Source organism: Pelobates fuscus, chromosome 12 (genome assembly GCF_036172605.1).
Source record: "Pelobates fuscus isolate aPelFus1 chromosome 12, aPelFus1.pri, whole genome shotgun sequence".
In the NCBI taxonomy this organism is placed as follows: domain Eukaryota; kingdom Metazoa; phylum Chordata; class Amphibia; order Anura; family Pelobatidae; genus Pelobates; species Pelobates fuscus.
This window is the reverse complement of record NC_086328.1, coordinates 83,276,493-83,301,858: the sequence shown is the minus strand read 5'-3', so window position 1 is coordinate 83,301,858 and position 25,366 is coordinate 83,276,493. Positions and strand designations below refer to the sequence as shown.

General features: G+C 46.3%; 1 long non-coding RNA gene across 1 annotated transcript in view; it reads left to right on the top strand.

Moving 5' to 3' along the window:
- Positions 1-4,347: 4,347 nt before the first annotated feature.
- Positions 4,348-25,366, top strand: part of LOC134579050 (uncharacterized) — a 36,603-nt gene continuing 15,584 nt past the window's right edge. The window contains exons 1-2 of the long non-coding RNA XR_010086153.1: positions 4,348-4,401; positions 7,564-7,664. This is a non-coding gene — a long non-coding RNA (uncharacterized LOC134579050). The remainder of the gene's footprint in view (positions 4,402-7,563; positions 7,665-25,366) is intronic.

Genomic DNA, 25,366 nt, shown 5'->3' with positions numbered 1-25,366 from the left:
CAAAATAGATTAGCCTTGGATTACCTTTTGGCAGTAGAGGGAGGTGTATGTGGGAAGTTTAACCTGAGCAATTGCTGTCTTCAAATAGATGACGAAGGGCAAGCAATAGCTGAGCTTACTAGCCATATGGTTAAACTAGTGCATGTGCCTACTCAGGTATGGAAAGGGTACAATCCAAGTAGTTGGTTTGGTAGCTGGTATGAGTGGTTTGGAGGGCTTAAGGCAGTGGTAGGTGGAGTCCTACTGATTTTACTGTTGTGTCTACTCCTACCGTGTCTTATACCCTTAGTAGTTAGGTCTGTGCAAAGCCTGATAGGAAGTATAGCAGAGAGGAAGGCTGCTGCACAGATAATGGCGATATATAAGTATAAGGCTCTAGATCAAGGAGAACCAATGCAGGAAGATGAGTGTTAAAAGATTCACATCATAAGATAAGTCTGGTCTGGTTCATGGTAACCTGAGGTATATGCAAACCAAGGTTAAGTGATGCCTCAAGTAATTGTGAAATATCAGAGGCATCAAAGGGGGGAATGTGATGTAATTCCAGTAAAATACAAGTTTAGCAGGCTAAGATTGCCACAAGGCATATGTATGTATATGTGTTTGTAGTATCAGTTAGTTAATTACACGTAGCTAAGATACTGTTATCACTGTACTGACCAGGTGCAGGAATGTAAGAACTGGAATTACGCGTCCCTCTCCTTTGTATCAGATGAGCCACGTGGTTAGACCGGATGGATGAGTTTAGACTCTATTTATTAAATAGGTTAAGGGTATGTGTGGGTGTAGTTAATTGTGGGAGGAGCTACAGTGCTATATAAGGAATGTACTCTATGTATTCAGTACTCAGACTTTGCTGTATTTTGGTGACGCTAGTCCCTCTGAGTCCCGATCGGTGATCCAATAAAGAATCTCTTCCTTCCTGAAGAAACCTGTGTCCATCTCTCTGTGCTTGGCTTCCGTCAGTTTCTCCGGTATCAAGGAGACTTCGCTGAACACAAATATTAGTGTATCAGAACAGTAAAATATATCACAGCAATAATATCCTCAGTGAAAGAGCTGTTTGTGTGTGAAAAATGCAAAAAACTTCACTTTCACTGACAATATCATCGCTGTGATATGTTTTACTGTTTTGAAACACTAATATTTGTGTTCAGCGAAGTCTCCCGAGTAAAACAGTACCCCCATGTACAGGATTTAGGGTGTCATAGAAAGTTACAGGGTTAAGCACAGTGCTAGCAAATTAAATTATCTGGACTTTTGGCCTGGGTTGGCAGGCAGGTCCCTCAAATTGCAATCATTAAAATTACTTAATTAGGTAAAAATATTACATAAATATGCACGTAGAATTTTAATATATATACATATTTATATATTTGACGTCTACGTGTATATTTATGAAATTATTAATGTAATTTTGTATGTGGACATATGTATATTTCGTATTATTTTTATTTATTTATTTATACATAGATATATATATCATTACATTCTAAGTGTATTTTGATATAAATATATATATATCAATATCAAAATACTGTTAGAATAAAATTGAATATATATATATAATTTTTTTTTAATTATTAAAAATTATTTTTATTTTTTGTTATTTATTTTTATTAACATATTATTTGTATTTTATAATAATATATATATACCATATATATAGTTATTATATATATTGTATATATTCGTGTGTAATTTAAATATAAGTGTATTTTTATATTAATATACGTATATAGAAATATAAAAATACACATAGTGTGACATTATATATATGATACATATACATATATTATATATATAGATATAATACATGTATATATATCATATATATATACACATATTATAATTTTTTTTACACTGATTGTTTTTTTTTTTAACTTTATTTTATGATTTTACACTTGCAGGGAGACTGCCTGTCAGCACAGACAGTCCCCCTGCAGGCAGATACAAAGACCCCTATTGCGGTCATGTGATCGAGTGATCACATGGCCGTGGGGTCCTGATCTGCCGAGGGGGGACTGCCCGGGCAGACAGGCAGTCCCCCTGGACCGGGAGGAGAGCTGATCGCCGCCGTGGGACCGACGGCGATCAGGTAAGTAGCCCAAAACCGTTATGACGGTTCAGGACCGTCAGCGGTCCAAACGCACGTTTTACCGCTGACGGTCCTGAACCGTCAGCGGTCCTGAAGGGGTTAAGGGAATGAAAGAACAAAACACAACAAAGCAACAAGGGCGTAAGTTAGAACAAATATGCCCAGGCCCGGACTGGCCATCGGGCACACCGGGCAAATGCCCGGTGGGCCGCGGGGGCCGTGGGGCCGAGGCCGGCAGGGGAAGTCCCAGGATCTCCCCTGCCGGTCTATGCGGGGCCGGCACTATCCGAGCGCCGGCCCCGCTGTTTTCAATGAAGGGCCGGTGAGGAGATCAGAGATCTCCCTCACCGGCCCCCTTGGAGAGACATGCGGCTGGGGAGGTAGAGGACCCGGCGGAGCTCTATCTTGCAGCTCCGCCGGGTTCCTCTCGCGAGATCCGGCGCGTTGCCATGGCAACGACCGGATCTCGCGAGAGTGAACTCTAGCCCGCAGGCTAGAGTTCACTCACCACTGGACCACCAGGGATGCTGTCGGAGTGTGAGTTCCGGTCCCCCCCCTCACTCTCCCAGGTTCCAGCGTGCCGGTCCCCCCCTCCCAGGCTACAGGTAAGAAGGGAGGGGGGGACATTATAACTGCTTAATTTTTATTTTTTTACCCCACACACACACAATCCATTCAAACATTCACACACAGCAGTATCACACACAGCACTCTCACTCCCATCACACACAGCACTCTCACTCCCATCACACACAGCACTCTCACACCCATCACTCTCACTCCCATCACACCCATCACTCTCACTCCCATCACACACAGCACTCTCACACCCATCACTCTCACTCCCATCACACACAGCACTCTCACTCCCATCACATCACTTTCACACACAGCACTCTCACTCCCATCACACACAGCACTCTCACACTCATCACAGCACTTTCACACACAGCACTCTCACACCCATCACACACAGCACTCTCACACCCATCACAGCACTTTCACACACAGCACTCTCACTCCCATCACACACAGCACTCTCACACCCATCACACACAGAACTCTCACACACATCACACTCAGCACTCACACACATCATCCACAGCACTATCACACTCGGCACTCTCACACACATCACATTTAGGACTCACACACACATCACACTCAGCACTATCACAAAACACATCATACACAGCACTCTCACACCCATCACACACAGCACTCACACACCCATCACAGCACTTTTACACACAGCACTCTCACTCCCATCACACACAGCACTCTCACACCCATCACAGCACTTTCACACACAGCACTCTCACACCCATCACACACAGAACTCTCACACACATCACACTCAGCACTCACACACATCATCCACAGCACTATCACACTCGGCACTCTCACACACATCACATTTAGGACTCACACACACATCACACTCAGCACTATCACAAAACACATCATACACAGCACTCTCACACACATCAGCACTCACGCACATCATCCACAGCACTATCACACTCGGCACTCTCACACACATCACATTTAGGACTCACACACACATCACACTCAGCACTATCACAAAGCACATCATACACAGCACTCTCACACACATCACACACAGCACTCTCACACATCATACACAGCACTATCACACTCGGCACCCTCACACACATCACCCTCAGCACTCACACACATCATCCACAGCACTATCACACTCAGCACTCTCACACACATCACACTCAGGACTCACACACATCACACTCAGCACTATCACAAAACACATCATACACATCATACACAGCACCCTCATACACAGCACCCTCACACACATCACACACAGCATCCATCATACACACATACTGCACCCCTCACATACACATACGGGCAAATGCCCGGTGGGCCGCGGGGGCCGTGGGGCCGAGGCCGGCAGGGGAAGTCCCAGGATCTCCCCTGCCGGTCTATGCGGGGCCGGCACTATCCGAGCGCCGGCCCCGCTGTTTTCAATGAAGGGCCGGTGAGGAGATCAGAGATCTCCCTCACCGGCCCCCTTGGAGAGACATGCGGCTGGGGAGGTAGAGGACCCGGCGGAGCTCTATCTTGCAGCTCCGCCGGGTTCCTCTCGCGAGATCCGGCGCGTTGCCATGGCAACGACCGGATCTCGCGAGAGTGAACTCTAGCCCGCAGGCTAGAGTTCACTCACCACTGGACCACCAGGGATGCTGTCGGAGTGTGAGTTCCGGTCCCCCCCCTCACTCTCCCAGGTTCCAGCGTGCCGGTCCCCCCCTCCCAGGCTACAGGTAAGAAGGGAGGGGGGGACATTATAACTGCTTAATTTTTATTTTTTTACCCCACACACACACAATCCATTCAAACATTCACACACAGCAGTATCACACACAGCACTCTCACTCCCATCACACACAGCACTCTCACTCCCATCACACACAGCACTCTCACACCCATCACTCTCACTCCCATCACACCCATCACTCTCACTCCCATCACACACAGCACTCTCACACCCATCACTCTCACTCCCATCACACACAGCACTCTCACTCCCATCACATCACTTTCACACACAGCACTCTCACTCCCATCACACACAGCACTCTCACACTCATCACAGCACTTTCACACACAGCACTCTCACACCCATCACACACAGCACTCTCACACCCATCACAGCACTTTCACACACAGCACTCTCACTCCCATCACACACAGCACTCTCACACCCATCACACACAGAACTCTCACACACATCACACTCAGCACTCACACACATCATCCACAGCACTATCACACTCGGCACTCTCACACACATCACATTTAGGACTCACACACACATCACACTCAGCACTATCACAAAACACATCATACACAGCACTCTCACACCCATCACACACAGCACTCACACACCCATCACAGCACTTTTACACACAGCACTCTCACTCCCATCACACACAGCACTCTCACACCCATCACAGCACTTTCACACACAGCACTCTCACACCCATCACACACAGAACTCTCACACACATCACACTCAGCACTCACACACATCATCCACAGCACTATCACACTCGGCACTCTCACACACATCACATTTAGGACTCACACACACATCACACTCAGCACTATCACAAAACACATCATACACAGCACTCTCACACACATCAGCACTCACGCACATCATCCACAGCACTATCACACTCGGCACTCTCACACACATCACATTTAGGACTCACACACACATCACACTCAGCACTATCACAAAGCACATCATACACAGCACTCTCACACACATCACACACAGCACTCTCACACATCATACACAGCACTATCACACTCGGCACCCTCACACACATCACCCTCAGCACTCACACACATCATCCACAGCACTATCACACTCAGCACTCTCACACACATCACACTCAGGACTCACACACATCACACTCAGCACTATCACAAAACACATCATACACATCATACACAGCACCCTCATACACAGCACCCTCACACACATCACACACAGCATCCATCATACACACATACTGCACCCCTCACATACACACCGAACCTCCCCAACACACTGCACCACACACATACACAATACTTCCAAACATATATATATATATATATATATATATATATATGCACACACACACTACATTCCTGACATACACACTCTGGATACCCTATACACACACTAGATTCCTTGTAAGCAAACACATACTACACCCCTAAACACACACTCTCTACAAACACTACATCACATATACACACACACACACACACACTATAGGCTGTATGCACACACTTGCTACATCCCCTATACACACATTCTCTACAGACCCTAGCCACATATGCATTACATTACACCACAAACACAACACGACTAAAACCGACCTTATTACACAATTATTATCACACCACAATCAGCTCACTCTATACACACACACACAATCCCACAAGCAGGCTCCAAACACAGCACAATACTCTTTCCTGGCATTTTTGTCTCCTGGTATCCATTTATAGAGACACCAGAGACAAGTTGCAAGGAAACACAGTGCAGGCATGTTATTAAATTTGCTTGCACTGTGCAGAACAAATACAGGGCTTTTTTCTCATGCTAGAGCTCTTTAGCAGAGCTCTGCGCATGGTCTGCCCTGCACTTTGAGAAGGGGGCGTGTTTGTCGTTAGTGACGACAAAACACACCCTCTCTGCCCCACCCCTTCTTAGTGGGCCGCTGTGATAAAAAAATGCCCGGGCCGAATTTTTATCCCAGTCCGGCCCTGAATATGCCTCTCACCAAAACCAGCCAAAAGCACACTATCTACACTATACAAGGAACTACAACACGAATCACTGGAAGCCATTTTGCCATTCCAAGAAGCGTGGATACACCCTGGCACCAGAAAAATGGGAGAGGGCTTTCAGAATTCACAAGGGCAACTCACAATGTTCCACACACTTAGAAATCATAAGAAAGCTACAATATAGGTGCTATATGGTACCAGAGAAGCTATCCAAAATCTACCCAGACTCCCCCAACAGATGCTGGAGGTGTGGGGCTCAGGGAGGGACAATGAGACACATATGGTGGTCATGCGAGAGACTAACACCACTCTGGGTAATGCTGGAAAATGAGATAGGGAAGTTGATTGGCAGACAGTGGCCACTTAACCTTGAACAATGCGTACTCTTTATGATTCCCACAACATTAGATAAAATAGAGGAAAGGCTGCTCTTCCACATGCTGATCTCTGCAGTAACACTATTAGCCAGAGCATGGAAATCAACCCAGGTACCGAACAGGGAAACATTAATAAATCAAACAGAAACCAATTGGAAGTATGAACTAATGGCTTCCAAACACTTGACACCACAGAAAAACATTACAAAAGCGGGGGAAAGATGGAGGGACTATAGAGAAAGGTCAGAGGGGAATCAGAGTCCAGAAACACCAAAGGGGACAAACGCTAGAATGAACCAAGATGGGGATAACAAGGAAGGGTCTAACAGGGGGTCACCAAACCCATAAGAAGTTATAAAGGGATAACAGACGTGAAACGTCACAAGCAGACGCAGAGGCCAGATTCACATACCCATCAACAAAATGGGGGAAAAGCACGAAGGGGGAAAGCCCTAAAGTGATGCGTACTACCGGTTGATAACAAAACGAACAAACAAAGAATGGTCATTGTGTAACACCAATGTTAACTATTGTTCCTGCACTAACCCTTTTCTTTTTCTGTACCCTGGCGGGCAGGCGCCGCAAAGATGACACTTATAACAAAATGTATTTTCAAATTGAAAAAAAAAAAAAATATATCAAACTAAGCAACATATCAGTAAATTCACCATGAATTGAGAGCAAGAACATTTAAGACATGTAACCCTCAAGACATGTAAAAAACATGGAATATGATGTTATGATGTATATTTGTCCTAGATTAGAACATGCTTCTAACAGCTGTTGGACTGACAGCCACTAAATACACCTCTGCCTTTAGTGGCTCTTTTACCTATTGGTATATACAGTATCTCACAAAAGTAAGTACACCCCTCACATTTTTGTATATATTTTATTATATCTTTTCATGTTACAACACTGAAGAAATAACACTCTGCTACAATGTAAAGTAGTAAGTGTACAGCCTGTATAATAGTGTAAATTTGCCTCAAAATAACTCAACACACAGCAGTTAATGTCTAAATTGTTGGCAACAAAAGTGAGTACACCCCTAAGTGGAAATGTCCAAATTGGGCACAAAGTGTCAATATTTTGTGTGGCCACCATTATTTTCCAATACTGCCTTAACCCTCATAAGCATATAGTTCACCAGAGCTACACAGGTTGCCACTGGAGTCCTCTTCCACTCCTCCATGACGACATCACAGAGCTGGTGGATGTTAGAGACCTTGTGCTCCCCCACCTTCCGTTTGAGGATGCCCCAAAGATGCTCAATAGGGTTTAGGTGCGGAGACATGCTTGGCCAGTCCATCACCTTTGCCTTCAGCTTCTATAGCAAGGCAGAGGTGTGTTTGGGGTCGTTATCATGTTGGAATACTCCCCTGCGGCCCAGTCTCTGAAGGAAGGGTATCACTCCATAGCAACCTTCCTGAAACTAGTTTTAATCTGTTGGGATGTCTGACTAAGCACACACATCAATGTTAAAATAATTGTAAATTAACCCCTTCAGGACCGCTGACGGTTCAGGACCGTCAGCGGTAAAACGTGCGTTTGGACCGCTGACGGTCCTGAACCGTCATAACGGTCTGGGGCTACTTACCTGATCGCCGTCGGTCCCACGGCGGCGATCAGTGCTCCACCCGGTCCAGGGGGACTGCCTGTCTGCCCGGGCAGTCCCCCCTCGGCAGATCAGGACCCCACGGCCATGTGATCACTCGATCACATGACCGCAATAGGGGTCTTTGTATCTGCCTGCAGGGGGACTGTCTGTGCTGACAGGCAGTCTCCCTGCAAGTAAAAAATCCAAAAAATAAAGTAAAAAAAAAACCAGTGTAAAATCAGTGTAAAAATAAATAAATAATATGTGTATATATATATGATATATATACATGTATTATATCTATATATAATATATGTATATGTATCATATATATATATAATGTCATATTAAGTGTATTTTTATATTTATATATACGTATATTAATATAAAAATACACTTATATTTAAATTACACACGAATATATACAATATATATATAATTGCTATATATATGGTATATATATATTATTATAAAATACAAATAATATGTTAATAAAAATAAATAACAAAAAATAAAAATAATTTTTAATAATTATAAAAAAATATTTATATATGCAATTTTATTCTAACAGTATTTTGATATATATATATATATATATTTATATCAAAATATACTTAGAATGTAATGATATATATATCTATGTATAAATAAATAAATAAAAACAATACGAAATATACATATGTCCATATACATAATTACATAAATAATTTCATAAATATACACGTAGACGTCAAATATATAAATATGTATATATATTAAAATTCTACATGTGTATTTATGTAATATTTTTACCTAATTAAGTAATTTTAATGACTGCAATTTGAGGGACCTGCCTGCCAACCCAGGCCGAAAGTCCAGATAATTTAATTTGCTAGCACTGTGTTTAACCCTGTAACTTTCTATGACACCCTAAAACCTGTACATGGGGGTACTGTTTTACTCGGGAGACTTCGCTGAACACAAATATTAGTGTTTCAAAACAGTAAAACATATCACAGCGATGATATTGTCAGTGAAAGTGAATTTTTTTGCATTTTTCACACACAAACAGCACTTTCACTGAGGATATTATTGCTGTGATACATTTTACTGTTCTGATACACTAATATTTGTGTTCAGCGAAGTCTCCTGAGTATAACAGTACCCCACATGTAGAGGTTTTATAGTGTTTGTGAAAGTTACAGGGTCAAATATAAGGCTTGATTTTACTTTTTTTTTTTATTGAAATTTGTCGGATTGGTTAGGTTGCCTTTGAGAGCGTATGGTAGCCAAGGAATGAGAATTAGCCCCATGATGGCATACCATTTGCAAAAGAAGACAACCCAAGGTATTGCAAATGGGGTATGTTCAGCCTTTTTTAGTAGCCACTTAGTCACAAACACCGGCCAAAGTTAGCGTTTCTTGCATTTTTAACACACAAACAAATATAAATGCTAACTTTGGCCAGTGTTTGTGACTAAGTGGCTACTAAAAAAAACTGGACATACCCAATTTTGAATACCCTGGGTTGTCTACTTTAAAAAAAATATGTACATGTTAGGTGTGTTTCGGGGATTTATGACAGATAACGGTGTTACAAGGTCACTATTGATACATTTAAAATATATATATATTGAAACAGCAATTTCCTACTTGTATTTATAGGCCTATAACTTGCAAAAAAAAGCAATAAAGCATGTAAACACTGGGTGTTTTTAAACTCGGGACAAAATTTTGAATCTATTTAGCTGTTTTTTTCATTAGCTTTTGTAGATAAGTAAAAGATTTTTCAAGTAAAAGTCCAAAAACATGTTTTTTTTTTAAATTTTTCACCATATTTTATTATTTTTTTTAAATACAATATTGGACATAATACAAATAATGGTATGTAAAGAAAGCCCCTTTTGTCCTGAAAAAAACAATATATAACTTGTATGGGAACCGTAAATGAGAGAGCGGAAAATTACAGCTAAACACAAACACCACAAAAGTGTTAAAACTGCTCTGGTCCTTAACGTACAAACATCGCAAAAACAGGCCGGTCCTGAAGGGGTTAAAATAACCTGACAAAATAAAGATTCCGATGCAGCTAGTCATCTGGCCTGCTGAAGCTGAGGAAGAAACATTATCATACCACCAGACTGTAACTAGAGTGGAAGCAGGGGGTTGTTTGGGAACACTGTAATCACTTCATCTTCAGCCAGTGGCAAAACATGGCAATGTGGGGGCTTCTATTACAGGAATGCAAAAATAACTCTTGGAAAGCTCTGTGGCTAGCACCATTGATCTAGAAAAGGGCCTTCAATAAGGCAGTCCGATATCACTGGGCTAACTGTTTAGTGATGAGACTGTGATATAGGGAAGTGTGTTGGAAGAACAAGCCCCCAGTAATTTGCTCCCTTCAAGCAGCACTTCCATGAGCAATTCTTCCTCCAGTCTTACCTCAATGTACAAGTGACGGCATCCTTCTAGCAAGTTTATTATTAAGGCGGAACAAGTGAGCGCAAGGACATGCTTCTCACACGTGACCGTGTCCATTGCTAAACATCTTGTTTCTCTTCCTGTCACGAGCACTCAAGAATGTTCTCATAGATTGATATATTCAAGCTGTGAACTTGTGCACCTGTGTTTTCAACATGGCTTCATAGCATTCTTACATTCACAGTGTCGTATGACAACACCCCTCATACCTTGACACCATCCCCATCAAGCCTATGTTGACAACACCTGGCAACTTTCATCATACCTTGGCTCTCAGATCAGCGTAGAATCTTTTTCCACTCCTCAAATGTCTAGTGTCTGTGTTCCTGTGCCCATTGTAACTTTAGCTTCTTGTATTTAGCTGACAGGAGTGGAATGTTGTGTAGTCATCTGCTGCTGTACCCCATCCATTTCAAGGTCCTACATGTTATGCATTCCAAAATACCTCTCCAAATACCAGTGTTGTGCAGGCATACTAACTGACAGATTGCAGTCAGTCTGCATTTGTCCAGGATACTCCACCAGTTTATGTTATAATCAAACTTTTACCAACCTAGGCAATATGTTTCGTCGTTTACGGCATACTTTTGATGCACTCTAGACACTATAATCAATGCATAACCCAGCAGACAAATGGTGGCCAATAAATGTTGCTCTTTTAATTCATCCGCTAATCAGACTGTGCACACACACTATGCCTTGCAACCTGCTGTAAATAGCATGGCCCAGCTGTGTGATACTATTCCATGGAAGATGAAATATCTCATAGAAGTGATCGTTATCTCAGTTACTCATAAAGGGACATGTTGGCCCTTACATAGCTTTGAGATATATGTCCAAGAAATTATTTTGCGTGTTTAGAGACTGCCAGCCTTGGACTTTGGCATGTGCAATGCAAAAACTCATCAAATTGTTTAACAAAGTGACATTTTCTGGCTGCTTGTGGTTGGAAAAAATTGCCTAGGTGGGAGATTCCCAGCAAACCTACGACACAATGAGCAAGGAAACTTGGGGCTCTCAAGTAGTAGAAGATATCTAAAGCACCAGGACAACAAGGTGCACTGATCTCCTTTAAAAATCTACATTGTGTATATATACGTAACTGAAGAAGTCTGTATAATTTTAAGCTTCAGAGCAGGACATTAAGGGGCTCCTTAAGTCCACTAAAAAACTTTAGTTACTGAAATGCATCAGGGGTTACGTGCATGTCCCCGCAGGCTTATTTTAAAATGCTTTATTTAAAATTGCTGAGTTTAGAGAGACATTTGTAATTTTATAATACCTGTTATTAACACCTCCATGTTTGAGGGTTTCCTGCCTCACTTGCTTTGAAATTCTGTTTAAAAGTGGAAGAGTGTACTTCTCATGGAGAAGCATTGGTTTTAATACTTCTCTATGAAAAGCATTGTTTGTGGATTTCAGCAACTGCTGAACAAGCACTGTGTGTCCGACTGCTGCTCTATGAGAATTATCTCCTTGGAGTAAATCATCGGTGATAATGAGTTTGCAGGATTCTCTCCTGGCGTTAAAATAAAAAGGTCAGTGGAACTCCTATCAGTGCTGAAATGGGAGCCCAGTAATGCAAACACAAATAGCAATCCTCCAATTTAAAATATATATATGTATATTGTTTTGTTTTATATTTTTCCATTCTTTTTATTTTCTTTTCAATTGGAGTGTTCTCTTAACAGATTAGAGATCTTCTGTAAGTTGAGTTTAAAGTTATTTTAGCCTTAGAATCTGGCACCGAAAAACAAGTCATTTGGCTCTACGAACCAGTAATGCTCGCTAGGCAACCTTGCCTCCTTATGTAAGTTCTACTATTTGCCCTCTCACTCCCACCAGATTCCTCTCCAACTTTCTATGTCTTCTCAGAATTACGCTTGATGATCCCAGGTTATATAAACTTAAACGTCTACAGATTTTCTGTCAGAACAAATTCTACTTTTTAATTAATAAGAACTAATTATTTCAAGTCCTAATGTGTTTTATACCCCACCTCCTATAGACTGTAAGCTTGTTTGAGCAGAGTCCTCTTCAACCTATTGTTCCTGTAAGTTTTCTTGTAATTGTCCTATTTATAGTTAAATCCCCCCTCTCATGATATTGTAAAGTGCTACGGAATCTGTTGGCGCTATATAAATGGTGATAATATCAATAATAATAACTTTTATCTGCAATCACATTTTAGTCTCGAATTGCCATTTGATCTATCGCAGTTACGAGATCCAGACCTATCACAGAGTTCCACCCTTCTACCCAATCTATATTTCTCTCTATTTCCTTTAATGTTCCCTTTCATACATTTTCCTACCCCCTTTGTTATCTACAATTGCATGTACCATATTAATAATCATGGGAACATCATCCAATGTCATGTTTACCTACTGAGTTGTTTTGTTCTAAACCGTTGCTGTAGTAGTACTATTTCTGTTTTCTCCTCATGTAGCTTATGAACTTCCAATAAAATGATATCACAAAAAAGAACACAAAAAATTAACAGTTAGCACTCCCAGGAATAACTGCGAGTGTGTACATAACCACAGGTCCACAGCCATGATTATACAGAAGGAAACAGTAATGAAAGGTCAAGCACATCACTAGAATAGTATCAGAAATCTGATATAGTTTATGCAAGAATTGAATGGTTATCATTCCAGTGCATGCTGGCAAGGGGATTGTGGTGGTGGTGGTGGTGGTAGGGCATTAGCATAGACAAGTTGTGAGCTATAGCCTGATTGCACCATTCTTCTGAATACTGCAAGAGTGAGACAACAGGCAGGAGTTGGGCATCAACTTTTGTATCGCAATACTGTGTAGGTTTGTGCTTAGTCTGGTGACCTCAATGCTCTCAAGTTCTAAACTGGCCTACTAGGATATTTCCAGATTAATGGGGAATATTTGTGAGTTTTAAGTACAAAAAAGGCCATTCATTTTAAATATCTTCTGACAAAAAGTTATCAGCCTTCGCCTGCATATCACCGATACTGTATAATCATACAGTATAAGAAAGATAAAATAAATATTTATTGATTATCAACCCCTATGCTACCAGACAGGACAGGGGTGAATTTTAACTTCCCTGGGATACATTTCTATCCAATGGCTAAATAGTGTTTGGAAATTATAATAGTATGTAAAATGAGGTATATAGCACTCACATAAGTGGGAGCAGGGTAACCATGCTCACAGTAAAATAGCTGCTGCAGCATGAACTCAATTCAGAGATTTTCTTTCAATTCGCAAGGCAATTTATAAAAAAAATTGGAATAAGATTTCTAAAATGACCAAAGTTAATACTGAAGCAGCTGTTCTGTTAGCAGGGTTACACTGCTCCCTTAAACGTTAGTGCTGTATACCTCATTATGCAAAAGGTTTTTATTTGTTCTACAACACAATAGGGATGTGCATGGGGAAAATTTTCGGTTCGGCATTCCGAAATTCGGGGGTTCGGAACTTCGGCACTTCCACACTTCGGAATTTCGGCACTTCTGGACTTCTCTTGCAGCCCACGGTATTAGGGAGTTATCTACCAAAAGGCTAAAAGACCTAAATTGGTCTTTCAGCCACATTTACTAATACTAAGCCTGTGGCTGCTCACTGTTAAGAAAACAAAAACTATTGTCCTCCCCCTAGCCCCCACCCCTGAGCGGCGGGGGCCCTAAATATCAATAAGGGGGGACTTTTTGTCCTCCCCTCTGGCCCCCACCCCTGAGCGGTGGGTGGGGGCCCTAAATATCAATAAGGGGGGACCTATTGTCCTCCCCCTGGCCCCCACCCCTGAGCGGTGGGTGGGGGCCCTAAATTAGAATAAGGGGGGGACACCTATTGTAGGCCGGGGGGGACAATACGTCCCCCCTCCTTATTGGTATTTGGGGGCCCTAAGTTAGAATAAGGGGGGGACCTATTGTCCTCCCCCCGGCCCCCACCCCTTAGAGGCAGGTGGGGGCCCTAAGTTAGAATAAGGGGGGACCTATTGTGGGCCGGGGGGACGAGAATACGTCCCCCTTCCTTATTGGTATTTAGGGCCCACATCCGCCGCTCAGGGGTAGGGGCCGGGTGGAAGGACAATAGGTCCCCCCCCTTATTCTTCTTTAGGGCCTCCACCCGCCATTCAGGGATGGGGGCATGGTTTTTCTTTTTTTGTTTTGTTTTTTTACAGTGCAAGCTGCTCACTGTTTAATAGACATGCCCCTACTTGCGGTATAGCGAGTAGGGGCATAATTTACTAATACTAAGTAATCTTTACTTAGCATTAGTAAATTTGTCTGAAAGACCAAATTAGGTCTTTCAGCCTTTTAGTAGATAGTTCCCTAATACCATGGGAATTAGGGAGTTATCTACTCATTCCATTGACTGGCTAAGTAACCTACATTTTATATGAATATGTTACTTGATTGTTGTAAGTGTTGCAAATGCTTACAGCTGACTCATGGCTATGTATGTATACTTTTTATTTAAACTTGTATACAGTGTAACATTCTTCATTCTTCCACGGGGTAGGTATATTAGTATTTCGGCAATACTGTGCTTCGGAACTTTGACACTTCGGCACTTCCGCATTTCGGCACTTCGGAAATTCTGCATTTTCGGAACTTCGGCAATTCAGCTATTCGGACATTCGTTTGTATCCGAATTGACCGAAATTCGTCCGAATTGCCATTCGGAACAAAACGAATTGCACATGTCTAAAACACAATATATTTGTATTTCATCTTTATTCTTTTACTATGATTGTACATATTTACTATGCTCACTAAAGTCCTAATAATTTATATAAAGGTATTTTTATATTGATTTTTTTTCTGCAGCAGTTTTTTTCTACTTACTATTTTCTCTTCTAAGTTCACCAAGGCCTAATGTACAGCATAGCCATGTACAAAGGGTACCAGGCAGGAGGGCCATATTGACCGATCTCTGCCTTCTTGAGATCTCTCTGGGCACTATGCAAGGTTAAATTAGCTTGTTATGTTCATAAAGGAAAACAAATATTGAATATCTCTGTATACACCTGGCCACTTGTGCAAAGCAGAGGCGGCTCTAGACTTTATGAGGCCTTAGGCGAAACGCAAACATGAGGCCCCACTAACAAAAAAGTGTCACATATACACATTGACGCACTGTCTACCTGTGTATGTGCCTGAGAGTGTGTCTGACAGAGAGTATCCTTGTGTGTGCGAATGTATGTCTCTGTGAGCATGTTTGCGTTTTTGTCTGAGACCCTATGTGTATGGGGTAGCTGATGGTGAGAGGGAGCGGGGGGTGTGATGGTGAGAGGGAGTGGACGGTGATGGTGAAAGGGAGCGGGGGGTTGATGGTAATGTGAGAGGGAGCAGGGGGTGATAGTAATGTGAGAGTGAGAGGGGGTAATGTGAGAGTGAGGGGGTTAATGTGAGAGTGAGGGGGTTAATGTGAGAGTGAGGGGGTTAATGTGAGAGTGAGAGGGGGTAATGTGAGAGTGAGAGGGGGTAATGTGAGTGAGAGGGGGGTAATGTGAGAGTGAGAGGGGGGTAATGTGAGAGTGAGAGGGGGGTAATGTGAGTGAGAGGGGGGTAATGTGAGTGAGAGGGGGGTAATGTGAGAGTGAGAGGGGGTAATGTGAGTGAGAGGGGGGTAATGTGAGAGTGGGGCGCGTAATGTGAGAGTGGGGGGGTAATGTGAGAGTGGGGGGGTAATGTGAGAGTGGGGGGGTAATGTGAGAGTGGGGGGGTAATGTGAGAGTGAGAGGGGGTAATTTGAGAGTGAGAAGGGGGTGATGTGAGAAGGAGGGGGTGATGGTGAGTGGGGGGAAGCTGAGGGTGGTGACGGAGGGTTATGCTGAGGGTGGTGATGCTGAGGGTGGTGGGGGGTAATGCTGAGGGTGGTGAGGGGTGATGCTGAGGGGGGTGATGCTGAAGGTGGTGGGGGGAGTGATGCTGAGGGGTGGTGAAGCTGAGGGTGGGGTGAGGCTGAGGGTGAGGCTGAGGGTGAAGGGGTAATGGTGAGGGTGGTGGGGGTGAGGCTGAGGGTGGGCAGGGGTGAAGCTGAGGGTGGGCAGGGGTGAAGCTGAGGGTGGGCAGGGGTGAAGCTGAGGGTGGTGGGGGGTGGTGGTGGTGGGGTGATGGTGACGGTGGTGGTGGGTGTAGCTGAGGGTGGTGGGGGTGAGGCTGAGGGTGGTGGGGGTGATGGTGGGGAGGGGTGATGGTGAGGGTGGTGAGGGGTGATGGTGGTGGGGGGTGATGGTGGTGGGGGTTAAGCTGAGGGTGGTGGGGGGTGAGGCTGAGGGTGGTGATGGTGGATGATGGTGGTGGGGAATGAGGCTGAGGTTGGTGGGGGGTGATGGTGACGGTGGTGGGGGGGTGAAGCTGATGGTGGTGGTGGGTGTAGCTGAGGGTGGTGGGGGTGAGGCTGAGGGTGGTGGGGGTGATGGTAGGGAGGGGTGATGGTGAGGGTGGTGGGGGTGATGGTGGTGGGTGGTGAGGCTGAGGGTGGTGGGGGTGAGGCTGAGGGTGGGGAGATGGTGGTGGGGGTGAGGCTGAGGGTGGGGTGATGGTGGTGGGGTGAGGCTGAGGGTGGTGATGGTGGGTGATGGTGGTGGGGAATGAGGCTGAGGTTGGTGGGGGTGATGGTGGTGGGGGGGGTGAAGCTGATGGTGGTGGTGGGTGTACCTGAGGGTGGTGGGGGTGATGGTGGTGGGGGTGAGGCTGAGGGTGGTGGGGTTGATGGTGGTGGGGGGTGAAGCTGAGGGTGGTGGGGGGTGATGGTGGTGGGGGGTGAGGCTGAGGGTGGTGGGGGGTGATGGTGAGGGTGGGGGTGAGGCTGATGGTGGTGGGGGGTGAAGCTGAGGGTGGTGGGGGTGATGGTGGTGGGGGGTGATGGTGAGGGTGGGGGTGAGGCTGATGGTGGTGGGGGGTGAAGCTGAGGGTGGTGGGGGTGATGGTGGTGGGGGTGAGGCTGAGGGTGGTGAGGGTGATGGTGGTGGTGAGGCTGAGGGTGGGGTGGTGGGGGTGAGGCTGAGGGTGGTGGGGTTGATGGTGGTGGGGGATGAAGCTGAGGGTGGTGGGGGGTGATGCTGAGGGGGGTGATGCTGAAGGTGGTGGGGGGAGTGATGCTGAGGGGTGGTGAAGCTGAGGGTGGGGTGAGGCTGAGGGTGGTGGGGGTGAGGCTGAGGGTGAAGGGGTAATGGTGAGGGTGGTGAGGGTGGGCAGGGGTGAAGCTGAGGGTGGGCAGGGGTGAAGCTGAGGGTGGGCAGGGGTGAAGCTGAGGGTGGTGGGGGGTGAAGCTGAGGGTGGTGGGGGGTGAAGCTGAGGGTGGTGGGGGGTGAAGCTGAGGGTGGTGGGGGGTGATGGTGGTGGGGTGATGGTGACGGTGGTGGTGGGTGTAGCTGAGGGTGGTGGGGGTGAGGCTGAGGGTGGTGGGGGTGAGGCTGAGGGTGGTGGGGGTGATGGTGGGGAGGGGTGATGGTGAGGGTGGTGAGGGGTGATGGTGGTGGGGGGTGATGGTGGTGGGGGTTAAGCTGAGGGTGGTGGGGGGTGAGGCTGAGGGTGGTGATGGTGGATGATGGTGGTGGGGAATGAGGCTGAGGTTGGTGGGGGGTGATGGTGACGGTGGTGGGGGGGTGAAGCTGATGGTGGTGGTGGGTGTAGCTGAGGGTGGTGGGGGTGAGGCTGAGGGTGGTGGGGGTGATGGTAGGGAGGGGTGATGGTGAGGGTGGTGGGGGTGATGGTGGTGGGTGGTGAGGCTGAGGGTGGTGGGGGGTGAGGCTGAGGGTGGGGAGATGGTGGTGGGGGTGAGGCTGAGGGTGGGGTGATGGTGGTGGGGTGAGGCTGAGGGTGGTGATGGTGGGTGATGGTGGTGGGGTGAGGCTGAGGGTGGTGGGGGTGATGGTGGGGAGGGGTGATGGTGAGGGTGGTGAGGGGTGATGGTGGTGGGGGGTGATGGTGGTGGGGGTTAAGCTGAGGGCGGTGGGGGGTGAGGCTGAGGGTGGTGGGGGTGATGGTGGTGGGGGGGGGGGTGAAGCTGATGGTGGTGGTGGGTGTACCTGAGGGTGGTGGGGGTGATGGTGGTGGGGGTGAGGCTGAGGGTGGTGGGGTTGATGGTGGTGGGGGGTGAAGCTGAGGGAGGTGGGGGTGATGGTGGTGGGGGGTGAGGCTGAGGGTGGTGGGGGGTGATGGTGAGGGTGGGGGTGAGGCTGATGGTGGTGGGGGGTGAAGCTGAGGGTGGTGGGGGTGATGGTGGTGGGGGGTGAGGCTGAGGGTGGTGGGGGGTGATGGTGGTGGGGTGATGGTGACGGTGGTGGTGGGTGTAGCTGAGGGTGGTGGGGGTGAGGCTGAGGGTGGTGGGGGTGATGGTGGGGAGGGGTGATGGTGAGGGTGGTGAGGGGTGATGGTGGTGGGGGGTGATGGTGGTGGGGGTTAAGCTGAGGGTGGTGGGGGGTGAGGCTGAGGGTGGTGATGGTGGATGATGGTGGTGGGGAATGAGGCTGAGGTTGGTGGGGGGTGATGGTGACGGTGGTGGGGGGGTGAAGCTGATGGTGGTGGTGGGTGTAGCTGAGGGTGGTGGGGGTGAGGCTGAGGGTGGTGGGGGTGATGGTAGGGAGGGGTGATGGTGAGGGTGGTGGGGGTGATGGTGGTGGGTGGTGAGGCTGAGGGTGGTGGGGGGTGAGGCTGAGGGTGGGGAGATGGTGGTGGGGGTGAGGCTGAGGGTGGGGTGATGGTGGTGGGGTGAGGCTGAGGGTGGTGATGGTGGGTGGTGGGGTGAGGCTGAGGGTGGTGGGGGTGATGGTGGGGAGGGGTGATGGTGAGGGTGGTGAGGGGTGATGGTGGTGGGGGGTGATGGTGGTGGGGGTTAAGCTGAGGGCGGTGGGGGGTGAGGCTGAGGGTGGTGGGGGTGATGGTGGTGGGGGGGGGGTGAAGCTGATGGTGGTGGTGGGTGTACCTGAGGGTGGTGGGGTTGATGGTGGTGGGGGTGAGGCTGAGGGTGGTGGGGTTGATGGTGGTGGGGGGTGAAGCTGAGGGAGGTGGGGGTGATGGTGGTGGGGGGTGAGGCTGAGGGTGGTGGGGGGTGATGGTGAGGGTGGGGGTGAGGCTGATGGTGGTGGGGGTGATGGTGGTGGGGGGTGAGGCTGAGGGTGGTGGGGGTGATGGTGAGGGTGGGGGTGAGGCTGATGGTGGTGGGGGGTGAAGCTGAGGGTGGTGGGGGTGATGGTGGTGGGGGTGATGCTGAGGGTGGTGAGGGTGATGGTGGTGGTGAGGCTGAGGGTGGGGTGGTGGGGGTGAAGCTGAGGGTGGTGGGGTTGATGGTGGTGGGGGATGAAGCTGAGGGTGGTGGGGGGTGATGGTGGTGGGGGGTGAGGCTGAGGGTGGTGGGGGGTGATGGTGAGGGTGGGGGTGAGGCTGATGGTGGTGGTGAGGCTGAGGGTGGGGTGGTGGGGGTGAGGCTGAGGGTGGTGGGGGTGATGGTGGTGGGGGTTGAAGCTGAGGTTGGTGGGGGGTGATGGTGGTGGGGGTGAGGCTGAGGGTGTTGGGGGTGATGGTGGTGGTGGGGGGTGAAGCTGAGGGTGGTGGGGGGTGATGGTGGTGGTGGGGGGGTGAAGCTGAGGGTGGTGGGGGTGATGGTGGTGGGGGGTGAAGCTAAGGGTGGTGGGGGTGATGGTGGTGAAGCTAAGGGTGGTGGGGGTGATGGTGGTGGTGGTGGGTGAGCCTACCTTTTCCTGGTGGTCCAGTGGGCTCCCTGGTGGTCCGGTGGCCCCTGCTCCCGGTCTGCAGCTCCACAGAGCTGCAGACCGTGTAATCTCGCGAGATTCAGAGCGTTGCCGTGGTAACCCGCGGCAACGCTCTGATTGGCCAATTCTCGCGAGTCACATGGTCTGCAGCTCTGCACACTGCGGAGCTGCAGACCAGTGTCTGCGGTGGCCGGCCTGGCAGCAAGGAGGGGCCTCGCACCCGGCGGCATGCTGGGCAAGCCGCCGGGCCCCCTCCTGGTGTCAGGTCTTCGGTCACTGACCGAGGACCTGACACACTCTGCTAACAGGCGGTTTAGGCGGCCGCGAGGCCCCCGCCAGCGCGAGGCCTTAGGCGGCCGCCTAAACCGCCTAATTAGAGAGCCGCCTCTGGTGCAAAGCATCTGTTTTTGTTTCTCATTAAAGGAACACTATAGAGTCAGAAACACAAATATGTATTCCTCACCCTATAGTGTTAAAACCACCATCTAGACCCCCTGGCTCCCCCTTGCCATCCTAAATATAGTAAAATCTTACTTGTATTTAAGTCTGCAGCTGCCGGTTCTGCCCCTGATTTGCCTGCTTGGCTGACATCATCAGTAGTGATTCTCTGAGCCAATCACAATACTTTCCCATAGGATTGGCTGAGACTGTCAAGGAGACAGATCAGGGGCAGAGCCAGCACAAGCCAAACACAGCACTGGCCAATCAGCATCTCCTTATATAGATACATTAAATCAATGCATCTCTACAAGGAAAGTTCATTGTCCTTATGCAGAGGGTGGAGACACTGAATGTCAGTACTGCACACTGTGCATCACTGCCCCAGAAAGCACCTCTAGTAGCCATCTGTGTGGCCAGTGGAGTTATAACTAAGCTGTAATGTAAACACTGCATTTTCTCAGAAAAGACAGTATTTACTGCAAAAAGCCTGAAGGAAATGATTCTACTCACCAGAACAAATAAATTAAGCTGTAGTTGTTCTGGTGAAGATAGTTGAAACTTTTTTTTAAAGTAAAGTTTAGATGTCATTCTTTTTGTGGTACACACGCTAATGTAAAGTGCTGTCCATGATATACAGAATAGAAATAGATTTATTCTTTAGTAACTTTTGCCATATGGCTGTCTTCTGATGATGATCTAAGCATGCAGCCGTTGATAGATTACTTTTTAAGTAAGTATCTCTGCACCTAAAAATTCAGAACATTCCCTGCTTGTGTAGACTACCGGAGGCTCAGTTAGATGCTCTGTAGACCCCTAATTCCTATGTGGACCTTTCTTATCCTTTTCTGTTACAGTTGCCCCCAGTGCATGCAATACGTACTGCCAAGCACATCCTGCAGAGTAGGATTTGGAACGTTCCTCATCCATTGTTGATGAGGATTATTTTGAGCCCCAGGCAGATATTGCATAATGTGCAGAGCACATGGCATGGTTTCAAGCATTGACTGTAATTGTGCACACAGAGCCTCTTGTAAGTCCTTTCCTGCCCAGGATCTGCAGAGCATTGTATAACCTATATTTATTGTCAGCAATCTGAAGAGCATTGTGTAATTCTCCCCAGCTAGAGATTTGCAGAGCATTGTATAGCCTTTCTCCTGCCAGGAATCTTCAGAGCATTGTGTAACTCATCTCCAGCAGTACTCTGCCAAGTATTGTGTAACCCCGCTCATGTCAAGAATTTGCTGAACTCTGAGTATATCTCTCTTGCCAATAAATTCTGCTTTATGTACTTTCACAACGCACTAAGGTCCTGTAGAGCAGTGATTGTCTTTAGTGCACAGCTTTACTATTTGTACAAAACTCTGCAGTATCTATGGCCTACTGGAAAAAATAGGCATTGAAGAGGTTACACAATTCTTTGCTGAGTGCATGGAGCACATTGGCTCTGAGTCACCCTGTGGGGGTGGGGAGGGGGGGAGCTCTCATCCTGCCGCGCCCCATGAGTCATCAACACCACAGTATGTCAGAGGACAGAACAAAGAGAAGCTGCAGGGTTTATAGGGATCCCCAAAGCCACAGATCAGGATCCAGTGTCCCACCTGCACTAACATTATCCTCACTGCGTTCCATTTACACTCACAGAATCCTCAGTGCACTTCATCTACTCTTACGGAATCCTCAGAGCATTCAAAGTACACTCACAGAATTATCTCTGCATTCTTTCTACACTCATAGATTTTCATCCCATACGCACACAGGCTTCTCACCACATCACAGCTATACATAATACTTCATTGCGTCATTGCTGCGCTAACAGAACGCTTTTGCTATAGAACAGCTGCGCTCGCAGGTTGTTCATTACATGACAGCTGCATTTGCAGGTTCTATACTGCATAACAGCTGCACTCACAGATCCTATACTGCATGACAGCTGCACTCGCAGTATCCTATCCCCACTGTATCACTTACTCAGAAAATACTCAACATAACACAATTACACTCAAAGGGTCTGCGTTAACTGCCCTTACACAATCCTGACTAGGTGCGCTTTTGTAGATGATTCACAAACCTGAGTCAAGGTATAAAACTCTCAGGGAGAGTTGGGTGTAGTTTCAGTGCACTTGGCTCCTTCTCAGGTAAAAGTGCCTGATGAAATCACTGTTTACAAAGCAAGTTTAACTGAACCCTGAGCTTGCCCATGTTGTATTCCTATTGACCTCACAAGAGACTAGACTTGGGTAGGCCACCTCGGCACTCCATTTACCCATATTTCATGGTTGTTTGCGAATACTAGACGTTTCTTGGAAATTGTCTGATCTTCACTAAGAATCTGCTATTCCACACTTCTAACTTCAAGACTTTTCAAACCCGTCCATCTCCCTGATGGTAGTTAGTCAGCCTCATACTACTCACTGTACCCTGACTTCATGAACAGCTACTATCCTCCATAGACAGAGCCAATTACCTGCAGCTGTCACGGCAGTGTCTTCGCCCATTGTCTAGAGGTGTCAGACGTAGGGAAGATACTGAGATAAAATAGTCAATACTTTTTCTTAGCATACCTCTTGACTGGGTTGGAATTCCAGTGAAATTCCAGAACAGTCAAAATAAGTATTTCAGAAAGATTTTATCTTTATGAAATACTCCTTTTCAGGGAGTGACAGAGCAGCTTTGATATCATCAGTGAGTGCACTCATAGCTTCCTCACTAGCTGCATATGCATAACATTTGCAATCTTACAAGACTATTAACAATCCCCTATCTCAGCAAACAAAAATGAGGTTTAGTTATACTATATAGCCATTCTTTGTTAAAACCACCACTTCACCAAAGTTCTCCAATATTTAGTCCCTAGTTTTAACATTGGAGATCAAAATATATATATTTGCGGGTGTGTGCTGTTCCCTTATTCTGTGTTTTTCAATATCCTCACTCATATTATTGACACTGACTGCTTTCGGATTATTCTCACTCATACCTCCCAAGTGTCTCTATATAGTAGGGACAGTCTCTATTTTGGGGGAAATCCCTCTGTCCCTCGTTCGTATCTTAATGTCCCCATTTTTTAGGAGCTCCATATTGTTGGTGTGTCTGAATAAATCATACGCACAGTAATGTGTATTTAAACTACAATGAATGTGTTTAGAAAACTGTGTGATAAAGATACTTTGTTCTTGTTCTAAAGTACATTTTAGTTACATAAATTGTTATAGGAAAAAGGAAATACGACACTTCCCAAGATAAAAGATAAACAGGTGTATCTCCTATCACCTTATAAATAAACATGTAAAGTCAAAGTTAGTATTACAGCATAAGTCAATGCACACAATATATACGTATAATAGTAGATAAACCAGGGAAATAAGTTATAGAGCCGTATCAGGCTCTGTAACAAAGGCTCCAGGGTGTTTAATCAATGCGTTTCGACTCTTCCTGGCGTTTGCTTTGTGTGTGGCAGTATTTTTACTTTCTGTGTTAATTTTTGCAGTGTTTTACTTATGGCCCATGTGCCTTTGATTTTATGTCGACACTGCTTATATATCGTTTATGTAATAAAATTTATATTTTAATACCTGCATTGGAGCCTTCACTTCCAGTTTCTGGTTTGGATCTTCATTACTGCTGGGTGGTAGGCTTTAGCCTGTATAGACGACACACTGGAGCATTTCTTAAGGTGCATGAAATAGCTCTATATCGTATTTCCCTGGTTTATCTTGACTACCATTAAAGTATATATTGTGTGCCCCTTGGGAGGTGCAGGCCCTGGCAGGGGGGTATAGGGGGGTGGTGAGATGTTGGGTGGGGGAAGAGGAGGTCCACACGGGAAGACCAGCCACAAACGCCCATGTACATGGGGGGGAAGTTAACGGGAGCTCACAAAAAGTACCGAGAGCGAACAAAACCTATTCAACTGCTTAACCCGACCGCTGCCAACAATTGTCCTGCTGTTATAGTTATAGTTGTAGTTGTATTTTTTTTGTTTTTTTTTTTAAAGTTAGACTTCAATTTAAGTTGGAATTAACCTACGTTAATTTATATGAGAATATCCAGGGCCACGACTTGGAACCGGCAAGATTGCCACAGAGAGGATAGATGACCAGTGGAGAAGGGGGCTTGGTAGAACGTGCAAAGGCACAATGTTATTACTGTATATGCCAAAGAATGTTGCACAGACTGTATGTAACGCACAAGCAGAAGTACCACAAACAATGTTGTTGATCTTGTGAATTATTACTGTCGGACCTACTGGATACATGTAACGCTTGTTTAAAAATCCAATAAAAATCTGATACAATGGGGGAAAAAAAGTATATACTGTGTGCATTAGTAAGTTATGACATCATAACATTTCCCAGAAC